This window comes from Triticum urartu, chromosome 5A (genome assembly GCF_056163025.1).
Source record: "Triticum urartu cultivar PI428250 chromosome 5A, HENAU_Tu73, whole genome shotgun sequence".
In the NCBI taxonomy this organism is placed as follows: Eukaryota; Viridiplantae; Streptophyta; class Magnoliopsida; order Poales; family Poaceae; genus Triticum; species Triticum urartu.
Window position 1 is genome coordinate 160,273,104 of NC_141877.1, and position 13,365 is coordinate 160,286,468.

Consider the following 13,365-nt stretch of genomic DNA (forward strand, 5'->3'; position numbering starts at 1 on the left):
ATCACACGCATCAGCATGCATGATTTCCAACAAGTCACTTGCCTGTTTCATTGTACCTGAAAACGGGGTCTTAGTCATCCTGCCCATGAGGCATGGCTCGCATGTGTCAAGTGATTCAAAATCAAGTGACTCCAAACATCCATTGATATGGAGTTTCTTCATGCATCTTACGCCAATATGACCTAAGCGGCAGTGCCACAAGAAAGTGGTACTATCATTATTAACTCTACATCTTTTGGCGTGAACATGTGTATTACCATGACCGAGATTCAATGAACCATTCACATAGGGTGCATGACCATGAAAGGTATTATTCATGTAAACAGAATAACCATTATTCTCTAACTTAAATGAATAACCGTATTGCAATGAACATGATCTAATCATATTCATGCTCAACGTAGACACCTGATAACATTTATCTAGGTTCAATACTAATCCCAAAGGCAGATGGAGCGTGCAATGGTGATCTCATCAACTTTGGAAACACTTCCAACACACATCATCACCTCGCCCTTAGCCAGTCTCCTTTTAGTCCGTAGCTTTTGTTTCAAGTCACCAATAATAGCAATTGAACCGGTATCCAATACCCAGGTGCTACCAGGAGTACTAGTGAGGTACACATTAATAACACGTATATACTTTGAAGTTGCCAGCCTTCTTATCTACCATGCATTTGGGGTAATTCCGCTACCAGTGACCGTTCCCCTTACAATAGAAGCACTCAGTCTCGGGTTTGGGTTCACCCTTGGGTTCCTTCACTGGAGCGGCACTGGTTTGCCATCCATGAAGTTTCCCTTCTAGCCCTTGCCCTTCTTGAAACCAGTGGTCTTGATAAACCATCAACACTTGATGCTCCTTCTTTGATTTCTACCTTTTGCGGTCTTAAGCACCGCGAACAGCTCCGGGATCAACTCCATCCCTTGCATGTCATAGTTCATCACGAAGATCTAGTAGCTTAGTGATAGTGGCTAGAGAACTCTATCAATCACTATCTTATCTGGAAGTTTAACTCCCACTGCTTTAAGTGATTGTAGCACCCAGACATTCTGAGCACATGCTCACTAGCTAAGCTATTCTCCTCCATCTTGTTGGCAAAAGAACTTGTCAGAGGTCTCACACCTCTCAACACGGGCATGAGCCTGAAATCCCAATTTCAGCTCTTAGAACATCTCATATGTTCTATGGCGTTCAAAACGTCATTGGAATCCCGATTCTAAGCCGTAAAGTATGGTGCACTAAACTATCAAGTAGTCATCAGGATGTGTCTGTCAGGTGTTCACAACATCCACAGACGACGTTGTAGGGGTTTGCACATCGAGCGGTGCATCAAAGACGTAAGCCTTCTGTGCAGCAGTGAGGACACTCCTCGGACTACGGACCTAGTCCGCATCATTGCTTACAATATCTTTCAACTTAATCTTTCTCTAGGAACGTATTGAAACAGGGAGCTACAACGTGAGCTATTTATCTACAACATATTTGCAAAGACAATTTAGACTATGTTCATGATAATTGAGTTCATCTAATCAAATTATTTAATGAACTCCCACTCGGATAGACATCGCTCTAGTCATCTAAGTGAAACATGATCCGAGTCAACTAGGCCGTGTCCGATCATCACGTGAGACGGACTAGTCAACATCGGTGAACATCTTCATGTTGATCGTATCTTCTATACGACTCATGCTCGACCTTTCGGTCTTCCGTTTTCCGAGGCCATGTCTGTACATGCTAGGCTCGTCAAGTCAACCTAAGTGTATTGCGTGTGTAAATCTGGCTTACACCCGTTGTATTCGAACATTAGAATCTATCACACCCGGTCATCACGTGGTGCTTCGAAACGACGAACCTTCGCAACGGTGCATAGTTAGGGGGAACACTTTCTTGAAATTATTACGAGGGATCATCTTATTTAAGCTACCGTCGTTCTAAGCAAATAAGATGTAAAACATGATAAACATCACATGCAATCAAAAAGTGACATGATATGGCCAATATCATTTTGCTCCTTTTGATCTCCATCTTCGGGGCTCCATGATCATCGTTGTCACCGGCATGACACCATGATCTCCATCATCGTGTCTTCTTGAAGTTGTCTCGTCATCTATTACATCTACTACTATGGCTAACGCTTTAGCAATAAAGTAAAGTAATTACATGACGTTTATGTTGACACGTAGGTCATAAATAAATTAAGACAACTCCTATGGCTCCTTCCGGTTGTCATACTCATCGACATGCAAGTCGTGATTCCTATTACAAGAACATGATCAATCTCATACATCACATATATCATTCATCACATCCTTTTGGCCATATCACATCACAAGGCATATGCTGCAAAAACAAGTTAGATGTCCTCTAATTGTTGTTGCAAGTTTTTACGTGGCTGCTATAGGTTTCTAGCAAGAACGTTTCTTACCTACGCGAAAACCACAACGTGATATGCCAATTTCTATTTACCCTTCATAAGGACCCTTTTCATCGAATCCGATCCGACTAAAGTGGGAGAGACAGACACCCGCTAGCCACGTTATGCAACTAGTGCATGTCAGTCGGTGGAACCAGTCTCACGTAAGAGTACGTGTAAGGTCATTCCGGGCCGCTTCATCCCACGATGCTGCCGAATCAAGATAAGACTAGTAACAGCAAGTAAATTGATAAAATCGACGCCCACAACAACTTGTGTTCTACTCGTGCATAGAAACTACGCATAGACCTAGCTCATGATGCCACTGTTGGGGATCGTAGCAGAAATTCAAAATTTTCTACGCATCACCAAGATCAATCTATGGAGTAATCTAGCAACGAGGGGAAGGAGAGTGCATCTACATACCATTGTAGATTGCTAAGCGGAAGCGTTCAAGTGAACGGGGTTGATGGAGTCGTACTCGTCGTGATCCAAATCACCGATGATCCTAGTGCCGAACAGATGGCACCTCCGCGTTCAACACACGTGCAGCCCGGTGACGTCTCCTACGCCTTGATCTAGCAAGGGGAGAAGGAGAGGTTGGGGAAGACTCCATCCAGCAGCAGCACGACGGCGTGGTGGTGGTGGAGGAGCGCGGGACTCCAGCAGGGCTTCGCCAAGCACTACGAGAGACGAGGAGGGAGAGGGGTAGGGCTGCGCCAACAGGGGAGGAACTTCATGTGTTGGGCTGCCCCTTTGCCTCCACTATATATAGGGGGAGAGGGAGGGCTGGGCCCCCACCTAGGGTTTCCTCCCTAGGGGTGGCGGCAGCCCTAGATCCCATCTAGGGTGGCGGCCACAAGGGGGAGAGGGGGAGGCGCACCTGAGGTGGGCCTTAGGGCCCATCTGCCCTAGGGTTTGCCCCCTTCCCCTCTTGGAGGCTCCTTGGGCCTTGGTGGGAGGCGCCCCAGCCCACCTAGGGGCTGGTCCCTTCCCACTATTGGCCCATGTAGGCCTCCGGGGCTGGTGGCCCCACCTGGTGGACCCCCGGACCCCTCCGGTGGTCCCGGTACACTACCGGTGATGCCCGGAACACTTCCGGTGGCCAAAACCATACTTCCTATATATTAATCTTTACCTCCGGACCATTACGGAACTCCTCGTGACGTCTGGGATCTCATCCAGGACCCCGAACAACATTCGGTAACCGCGTACATACTTTCCCTATAACCCTAGCATCATCGAACCTTAAGTGTGTAGACCCTACGGGTTCAGGAGTCATGCAGACATGGCCGAGACAACTCTCCGGTCAATAACCAACAGCGGGATCTGGATACCCATGTTGGCTCCCACATGCTCCATGATGATCTCATCGGATGAATCACGATGTCAAGGATTTAATCAATCCCGTACAATTCCCTTTGTCCAGCGGTATTGTACTTGCCCGAGATTCGATCATCGGTATCCGATACCTTGTTCAATCTCGTTACGGGCAAGTCTCTTTACTCGTTCCATAACACATCATCCTGTGATCAACTCCTTGGTCACATTGTGCACATTATGATGATGTCCTACCGAGTGGGCCCAGAGATACCTCTCCGTTTACACGGAGTGACAAATCCCAGTCTTGATTCGTGCCAACCCAACAGACACTTTCGGAGATACTTGTAGTGTACCTTTATAGCCACCCAGTTACGTTGTGACGTTTGGCACACCCAAAGCACTCCTACGGTATCCGGGAGTTGCACAATCTCATGGTCTAAGGAAATGATACTTGACATTAGAAAAGCTTTAGCAAACGAACTACACGATCTTGTGCTAGGCTTAGGATTGGGTCTTGTCCATCACATCATTCTCCTAATGATGTGATCCCGTTATCAACGACATCCAATGTCCATGGTCAGGAAACCGTAACCATCTATTGATCAACGAGCTAGTCAACTAGAGGCTTACTAGGGACATGGTGTTGTCTATGTATCCACACATGTATCTGAGTTTCCTATCAATACAATTCTAGCATGGATAATAAACGATTATCATGAAGAATGAAATATAATAATAACTAATTTATTATTGCCTCTAGGGCATATTTCCAACAGTTCTTCTGATCAACTTTCATGTATAAAGTATTTTCATCTGACTTACGGATTATTTTATATTAATTTTCAAAGTTTTAATCAATTTCTGAAATTCTGGAATTTCTTATTAATTCAAAATTTAGTTGGAAAAATGCTAGGTGTACACCAGAAGTGTACCCAGCAACACAACAGAGAGGCTGATTGGTGGGGTCAGTGAGCTGAGTCAGCAGCCCAGTCAACAGTCAACGGTTTGACTGCTGACTAGTCAACTAGGTCAAAGGGACCCACATGTCATTGACTAGGTCAAATCCAGTCAGTAGTTTGACTGGGAAACTGGAGAGTGGGGCCCATATATCAGTGACACCTATTATATTTAAAAGGGTATTTAGTAAATGGATCCGACACGTCATGAACTATATAGGCTAACTAATCAATTAATTAAACTAACTAATTACAGGGACCCCACTTGGCATAGACTAAATTAGCCCCTAAGTAATTTATCCTAATCCTAATTAAACATGGTCGACCACACTAGGCACTAGTACAACGTGTTAGAATACAACTTGTAATAGGATTAGGCCTCCTACTCGGTTTGTAATAGGGCTAGGTCAGGTGCGGCTTGGCTCTTATATATATCTTTTGTACCGGCACAATATTGTATGAACAATTATTCAATACAATTCTACATGGTATCAGTTTTACGATCCTAGGGTATGGTATCAGTATAGGTCTTCGATCGATGACTTCCACCTCTGTTCCGATCGGGACGATTGCATCTGGCGCCGCCGCCGGACTGATCGTCGTTGAATCCATTTCCTCTGCCCCGCTGCATGCAACACCATGCGTGCCCCAGCATAGCTACGGGCCGCACACTCCCGCCTCGTTAGCACATGGCTACAGGATGCATGCTGTTGCACCATTCCAGATGGCTGGCTTTACCCTGCCACCCACGCATGGCTACGGGCCACACGTCTACGACGCCATGCAACACGGTGCATCGCCCACAGGAGCCGCAGCCAGGCACTACTCTGCGTCATCTATGTTGGGGAACGTAGCAATAATTCAAAAAATTTCCTACGTGTCACCAAGATCAATCTAGGAGATGCTAGCAACGAGAGAGAGGGAGTGCATCTTCATATCATTGAAGATCGCTAAGCGGAAGCGTTGCAAGAACGTAGTTGGAGGAGTCATACACGCAGCGATTCAGATCGCGGTCGATTCCGATCTAAGTGCCAAACAACGGCACCTCCCCGTTCAACACACGTACAGCCCAGGGACGTCTCCTCCTTCTTGATCCAGCAAGGGGATAGGAGAAGTTGAGGGAGAACTCCGACAGCACGACGGCGTGGTGGTGATGGAGCTCGTGGTTCTCCGGCAGAGCTTCGCCAAGCGCGACGGAGGAGGAGGAGGTGTTGGAAAGGGGGAAGGCTGCTCCAGGGGAAGGGTGTGGCTGCCCTCCCACCCCCACTATATATAGGGGCAAGGGAGAGGGGTCCGCCCCTAGATGCATCTAGAGGGGGGCGGTGGCCAAGGGGAGGCTTGCCCCCCAAGCCAGGTGGGGGAGGGGGGCGCCCCCTCTAGGGTTTCCCCCAACCCTAGGCGCATGGGCCCTAGGGGGGAGTTGGCACCCAGCCCACCTAGGGGATGGTTCCCATCTATATTCAGCCCATAGGGCCCTCCGGGGAGGTGGACCCTCCCGGTACAATACCGGTAACCCCCCGAACACTTCCGGCAACCGAATAAGGACTTCCCATATATAAATCTTCATCACCGGACCATTCCGAATCTCCTCGTGACGTCCGGGATCTCATCCGGGACTCTGAACAACCTTCGGTAACCACATACTATTTCCCATAACAACTCTAGCGTCACCGAACCTTAAGTGTGTAGACCCTATGGGTTTGGGAACCATGCAGACATGACCGAGACATCTCTCCGGCCAATAACCAACAGCGGGATCTAGATACCCATGTTGGCTCCCACATGTTCCACGATGATCTAATCGGATGAACCACGATGTCGGGGATTCACTCAATCCCGTATACAATTCCCTTTGTCCATCGATATGTTACTTGCCCGAGATTCGATCGTTGGTATCTCTATACCTCGTTCAATCTCGTTACTGGCAAGTCTCTTTACTCGTTCCATAACGCATGATCCCATGTCTAACTCCTTAGTCACATTGAGCTCGTTATGATGATGCATTACCGAGTGGGCCCAGAGATACCTCTCCGTCATATGGAGTGACAAATCCCAGTCTCGATTCATGCCAACCCAACAGATACTTTCGGAGATACCTGTAGCGCACCTTTATAGCCACCCAATTATGTTGTGACATTTGGTACACCCAAAGCATTCCTACGGTATCCGGGAGTTGCACAATCTCATGGTCTAAGGAAATGATACTTGACATTAGAAAAGCTTTAGCAAACGAACTACACGATCTTGTGCTATGCTTAGGATTGGGTCTTGTCGATCACATCATTCTCCTAATGATGTGATCCCGTTATCAATGACATCCAATGTCCATGGTCAGGAAACCATGACCATCTATTGATCAACGAGCTAGTCAACTAGAGGCTTACTAGGGACATATTATGATCTATGTATTCACACATGTATTACGATTTCCGGTCAATACAATTATAGCATGAACAATAGACAATTATCATGAACACGGAAATATAATAATAACCACTTTATTATTACCTATAGGGCATATTTCCAATAGTCTCCCACTTGCACTAGAGTCAATAATCTAGTTACATTGTGATGAATCGAACACCCATAGAGTTCTGGTGTTGATCATGTTTTGCTCGCGGAAGAGGTTTAGTCAACGGATCTGCGACATTCAGATCTGTATGCACTTTTACAAATATCTATGTCTCCATCCTGAATATATTCATGAATGGATTTGAAGCGACGCTTGATATGTCTGGTCTTCTTGTGAAACCTAGGCTCCTTGGCAAGGGCAATAGCTCCAGCGTTGTCACAAAAGAGAGTCATCAGGCCCGACGCATTGGGAATAACTCCTAGGTCGGTGATGAACTCCTTCATCCAGACTGCTTCCTGTGCTGCCTCCGAGGCTGCTATGTACTCCGTTTCACATGTAGATCCCGCCATGATGCTTTGCTTGCAACTGCACCAGCTGACTGCCCCACCATTCAAAATGTACACGTATCCGGTTTGTGACTTGGAGTCATCCAGATCTGTGTCGAAGCTAGCATCGACGTAACCCTTTACGACGAGCTCTTCGTCACCTCCATAAACGAGAAACATATCCTTAGTCCTTTTCAGGTACTTTAGGATATTCTTGACCGCTGTCCAGTGTTCCATGCCGGGATTACTTTGGTACCTCCTGTAACGCCCCGAGACCGTTGCGCCAGTTGTCTTCCAGTTATTCGCTGTTGTTGCCTTGTCATTTGTTTGCGTGTAATGCATTTCATATCATGTCATCATGTGCATCTCATTTGCATACGTGTTCGTCTCATGCATCCAAGCATTTTCCCCGTTGTCTGTTTTGTAATCCGGCGCTCCTATGTCCTCCGACGCCTCCTTTTGCCTCTTTTTGTGTGCGGGTGTTAAACATTCTCAGATTGGACCGAGATTTGCCAAGCGGCCTTGGTTCACTACCGGTAGACCGCCTGTCAAGTTTCATGCCATTTGGATTCCGTTTAATACTCCAACGGTTAACCGGGGAACCGTAAAGGCCTCGTGTGTGTTGCAGCCCAACACCCCTCCAAAGTGGCCCAAAACCCCTCCATCCTCTCGGTCATTCGATCACGATCGCGTGGCCGAAAACCGCACCTCATTTGGACTCTCCTAGCTCCCTCTACCTATATATATGTGTCTTCCCCGATTTTTCGCGCAGTACAAACCCTAGCCTCTTCCTCCTCGCGTCTCCGGACATGTCCAACCGCGCCGGACATGTCCGTCGGACACGTCGCTCCGACCAATCGCGCGCCGCCACCTCAGCTCCTCCGCCGCCTCCAGCCAATCCGCCGCCGCCACATCACCACCGCCGGGCTTCTCTCTCCTCCGCGCCCGCGCGGGCCCGGGAGGCCCAGATCAGCCCCCCGGCCCGGTTCGCCGCGTCGCCGCCTCCCGCGGGCTTCCGCGTCCCGTCCCGCCGCCCGCCGACGTCTCCGCCGTCGCGCCGCATGCTCCTCCCATCACCGATCCGCACCACCGCGCGACGCCACCACCGCGTCCCGCGCGGCCCGAGCTGGCTGCCGCCCCCGCCGCCTCGTCGCGGGTCGCCGCCCGCACCGTCGTGCGTCACCGCCCGCCGGAGTTCCTTCCCCGTCGCCGCCCAGTCCTCCCTACTACTCCGGCGATCCCCGACCTCGTCGCTCCGACCATCTTCTTCTTCTCTGGCGAGGTCCCCAGGATCGGGACCAGATCCACCAACGCATCGAACCAAACGGCCTCCCCGCGTCCCGGATCCCTCCGTCCTGCGTTGACTTTTGCGGAGGTATAAATTTCTCTAAGTCCCAGATCTGTGTTATTTTTATGCCTCCTTCATCATGCCATAACTTCGTGCTCGGTGCTCCGTTTTGCATGCATGATATATCAAATTGTTCATCAGGATGTCCTCTTCATTTCATTCCATTGCACCATGCTTGTTTGAGTCCATCTTGATGCCCTAATAGCTGTTGCAAGAGTGCTATAAAATGTTAGGTGCTGATTCTTATCAGTTTATGAGCATTTGTCATTTTTGCCATGATTAATGTGTGCCTCCTATGGACTTGAGCCCTACATGTGTTTTGTTATATGCCATGCCATATTTACAGGGGTGTATTCCATGTATTTTTGTGATCAGTGTGGTGACTAGCACAAGCATGAAAAGTAGCTCTCGTGATGTTGCTGATTTCAGAGACTTAGAATTTCACTAAGTCTTTGTGTGCTGTTATTTTTATGCCATGTATTCATGTTGCTACAGAGTGATCCATGCCTTGTTTGAGTATGTTTAGTAAGGATGACTTTGAGTTATTGTTATGATCTATCCATCCATGTCTTTGTTTGCAATTATGGAGTACCCTAGAATGACTCTATCTTGCTCTAATTTTGCTATAAAATGTTCCTGGCAGATTGTTTACGTGTTAATCAATTTTGCCAAGGTTGTTGTAGTTGATCCATGCATTCTATGAGATTGTTCTTTCCATGTTTAGCTTCTTCATCATGTCTTCTTGCTGGGTGCGTGCTTAGTTTGTCATGCAATGCCTTGTGTTGAGTGCATCGAGCTCGCAAACATGCCTTCATAATTCTGTTTATGCCTTGTCCAGTTTTCTGCTAAGTCTGAATCTGTTAACGAAACTTGCTATGTTTACATGGGTGCCATCATATCTTCTGATCCTTTTTGTCTTATGGTCACTAAGGGACTTTTGTTATATGCTTTGAGTATATTCATGCCATGCTTTGTTTTGCCATGATATGTTCCTGTAGCTTGTTGTTATCTTGCTCTAAACATTGCTTCCTGATGTTAATTCCTGGCATATTGTTATTTTTACTAAGTCTGTGATGCTGATATATTTTGCCCTTTTGCCATGCTTGTTTGAACCTGCTCTTGTGTGAGTTAGCCGTAGCTCAGTGTTCATCTTTTGTCAAGTATCTTGAGTAGATCACTGCCATGTGCTTTGTTGCTATGTTGGAGTGCAGTAGCTTAGTTTCTTGTTGCATTCTAGATGGCATCGTGCTGTTAATCGCAGAATCGTGCCATTCTTGTTTTGCTTGCCATTTGCAAACCGTGCATCCGTTTCCGGTGATCTTTATATTGATTTCAATCGAAATCATCTCATCTTTCCAGCGGCACTCTTGCTTTGCCAAGTTGAGGCCTGATTCAATCTTTTCCTTCCGGAGCACGCATATGCATTGCATATCACATTCCGCATATCATGCCATGTTTTGTAGCATGTTGCTTGCGCATTGCACCGTGGTTGATTGTGGTTTCCTTTGCTTGTGTTCTTGCCTTGGGTAGAGCCGGGAGATGAGTACGTGTTCGAGGACCCGTTGAGTACGCTTACGAGGATCAAGCTTATGTCAACTCGGAGAACTTTGCAGGCAAGATGACAATACCCTCGAAATCACTTCTATCTTTGCTTGCTAGTTGCTCGCTCTTTTGCTATGCCACGATACCTACCACTTGCTATATCATGCCTCCCATATTGTCATGCCAAGCCTCTAACCCACCTTGTCCTAGCAAACCGTTGTTTGGCTATGTTACCGCTTTGCTCAGCCCCTCTTATAGCGTTGCTAGTTGCAGGTGAAGATTGGAGTTTGTTCCATGTTGGAACATGGATATTTTGTTGGGATATCATAATATCTCTTATTTAATTAATGCATCTATACACTTGGTAAAGGGTGGAAGGCTCGGCCTTATGCCTGGTGTTTTGTTCCACTCTTGCCGCCCTAGTTTCCGTCATACCAGTGTTATGTTCCTTGATTTTGCGTTCCTTACGCGGTTGGGTTATAATGGGAACCCCTTTACAGTTTGCCTTGAATAAAACTCCTCCAGCAAGGCCCAACCTTGGTTTTACATTTGCACTAACAACCTAGCCTTTTTCCCTTGGGTTTCCGGAGCCTAAGGGTCATCTTTATTTTAACCCCCCCGGGCCAGTGCTTCTCTAAGTGTTGGTCCAACATGAGCGATGTTCGGCACCCCTTGGGCAACCAGGGTCTATGCCAACCCGACGTCTGGCTCATCCGGTGTGCCCTGAGAACGAGATATGTGCAGCTCCTATCGGGATTTGTCGGCACATCCGGGCAGCTTTGCTGGTCTTGTTTTACCATTGTCGAAATGTCTTGTAACCGGGATTCCGAGCCTGATCGGGTCTTCCTGGGAGAAGGAATATCCTTCGTTGACCGTGAGAGCTTGTGATGGGCTAAGTTGGGACACCCCTACAGGGTTTTGAACTTTCGAAAGCCGTGCCCGCGGTTATGGGCAGATGGGAATTTGCTAATGTCCGGTTGTAGAAAACTTGACACTTGACTTAATTAAAATGCATCAACCATGTGTGTAGCCATGATGGTCTCTTTCCGGGGGAGTCCGGGAAGTGAACACGGTTCTTGTGTTATGTTTGATGTAAGTAGTTTCAGGATCACTTCTTGATCATTTCTAGGTCACGACCGTGCTTTGCTTCTCTTCTCACTCTTATTTGCGTAAGTTAGCCACTACATATGCTTAGTGCTTGCTGCAGCTCCACCTCATTACCCCTTTCCTACCCATAAGCTTAAATAGTCTTGATCACAAGGGTGTGAGATTGCTGAGTCCCCGTGACTCACAGATTACTTCCAAACCCAGTTGCAAGTGCCGATGATACCATTTGCAGGTGATGCAACCCAGCTCAAGGAGGAGCTCAAGGAAGATCTTGTTCGTTGTGTTGTTTCATTTTTAGTTGATCAGTAGTGGAGCCCAGTCGGGGCGATCAGGGATCTAGCATTAGGGGTGGTCTTTCTTTATTTGGTTCCGTAGTTGGACCTTGATTGTATTCTGGATGATGTAATGCTATATTTATGTATTGTGTGAAGCGGCGATTGTAAGCCAACTCTTTATCCCTTTCTTATTCAGTACATGGGATGTGTAAAGATTACCTCTCTTGCGACATGCCTACAATGCGGTTATGCCTCTAAGTCGTGCTCCGACACATGGGAGATATAGCCGCATCGTGGGTGTTACAAGTTGGTAATCAGAGCCTTCCCCGACTTAGGAGCCCCCTGCTTGATCGAATCGCTGGCGTTGTTGAGTCTAGACCAAAATGTTTTGAGTCTCATAGGATTATATATATCGGAGAGTAGGATTCTTTTTACTGCTCAGTCCCTTCGTCGCTCTGGTGAGGCCTCCTGACATAGAGTTTTTACTCTTCTCTCCTCAAATTTCACTAAAAAAATTTAGGATCACGCGGGTATCTTGGAATCGTTCCTATGGTTTTGTGACGAGAACATTGTTCTTGGTGCCCCCTGACATTTAGGGGTTGTGGCAGTGTCCCGGGGAGTTGAGCTCCGAGGTGTTGTCGTCACAATTTTATCGTCGCAGTTCTGGAATACCTGAGTTTCACCGACATCGAAAATCTCTTTTATGCAGTTGTTGGTGAGATAACCTCGGCGCCACCCAGTACTGGGGCGGGAGTTCGGGAGTATTGCCATAACTCGTATAACGGATGCTTTTCGAAGGTTGAGGTAAACGATTTCCAAAGGTTTCTTGGTTATGCGTTGAAGGATGGATATAACTGGATGTAGGATTTGCTAGTTTTGGGTGAGATATTATGCTTCTCCTGTATCCCAAACACCTGATTGCATACAGAAAGTTTCGGGAGTTTATAAGTGGGAATTCAAGTAGCTCCTAGGATAACTTTCCGACAGATGTATGATATGAAATTGGGGTTCGACGTCTAGTGGTCTGCCTATCCACGGTTGGTTTTACAATGGACTCGTTGTGTCTTAAAGAGTCCTTGGTTATGCTGACCCGGGGACGCTTCGTATGTCATGTGCACTGCCTTGTACATGATGGTTGTCGGAGGAAATAGCCATGGGTAGCCTAGCCGGCTTCCCCTAGCCCTTCTGCAAAAATTACGAGCTTGCCCGGCTCTCGAGAACCCAAGACCTGGGGCCGCCTTCCACTAGCCGGCTGAGATCAAGGCCGGCTTTCGGAAGGCGGTCCGACTTTAGCCCTCATGAAAGGGCCGACTCCAAGAAGCCGGCTGTGAGAAAGCAGACTCCTTCGAGCCGGCTCGCCATAAAGCAGTCAAGACCGTACCCACAAAGTTTGCACCCACCTAACGGTGGTGCGACGGGGCGTGGCTACAGGAGAGCCTGCCACCCCCGAATCCCGGGGCATGCTTGGCACAGTGCGCCGTACGAGGTAGGCACGACCCATCC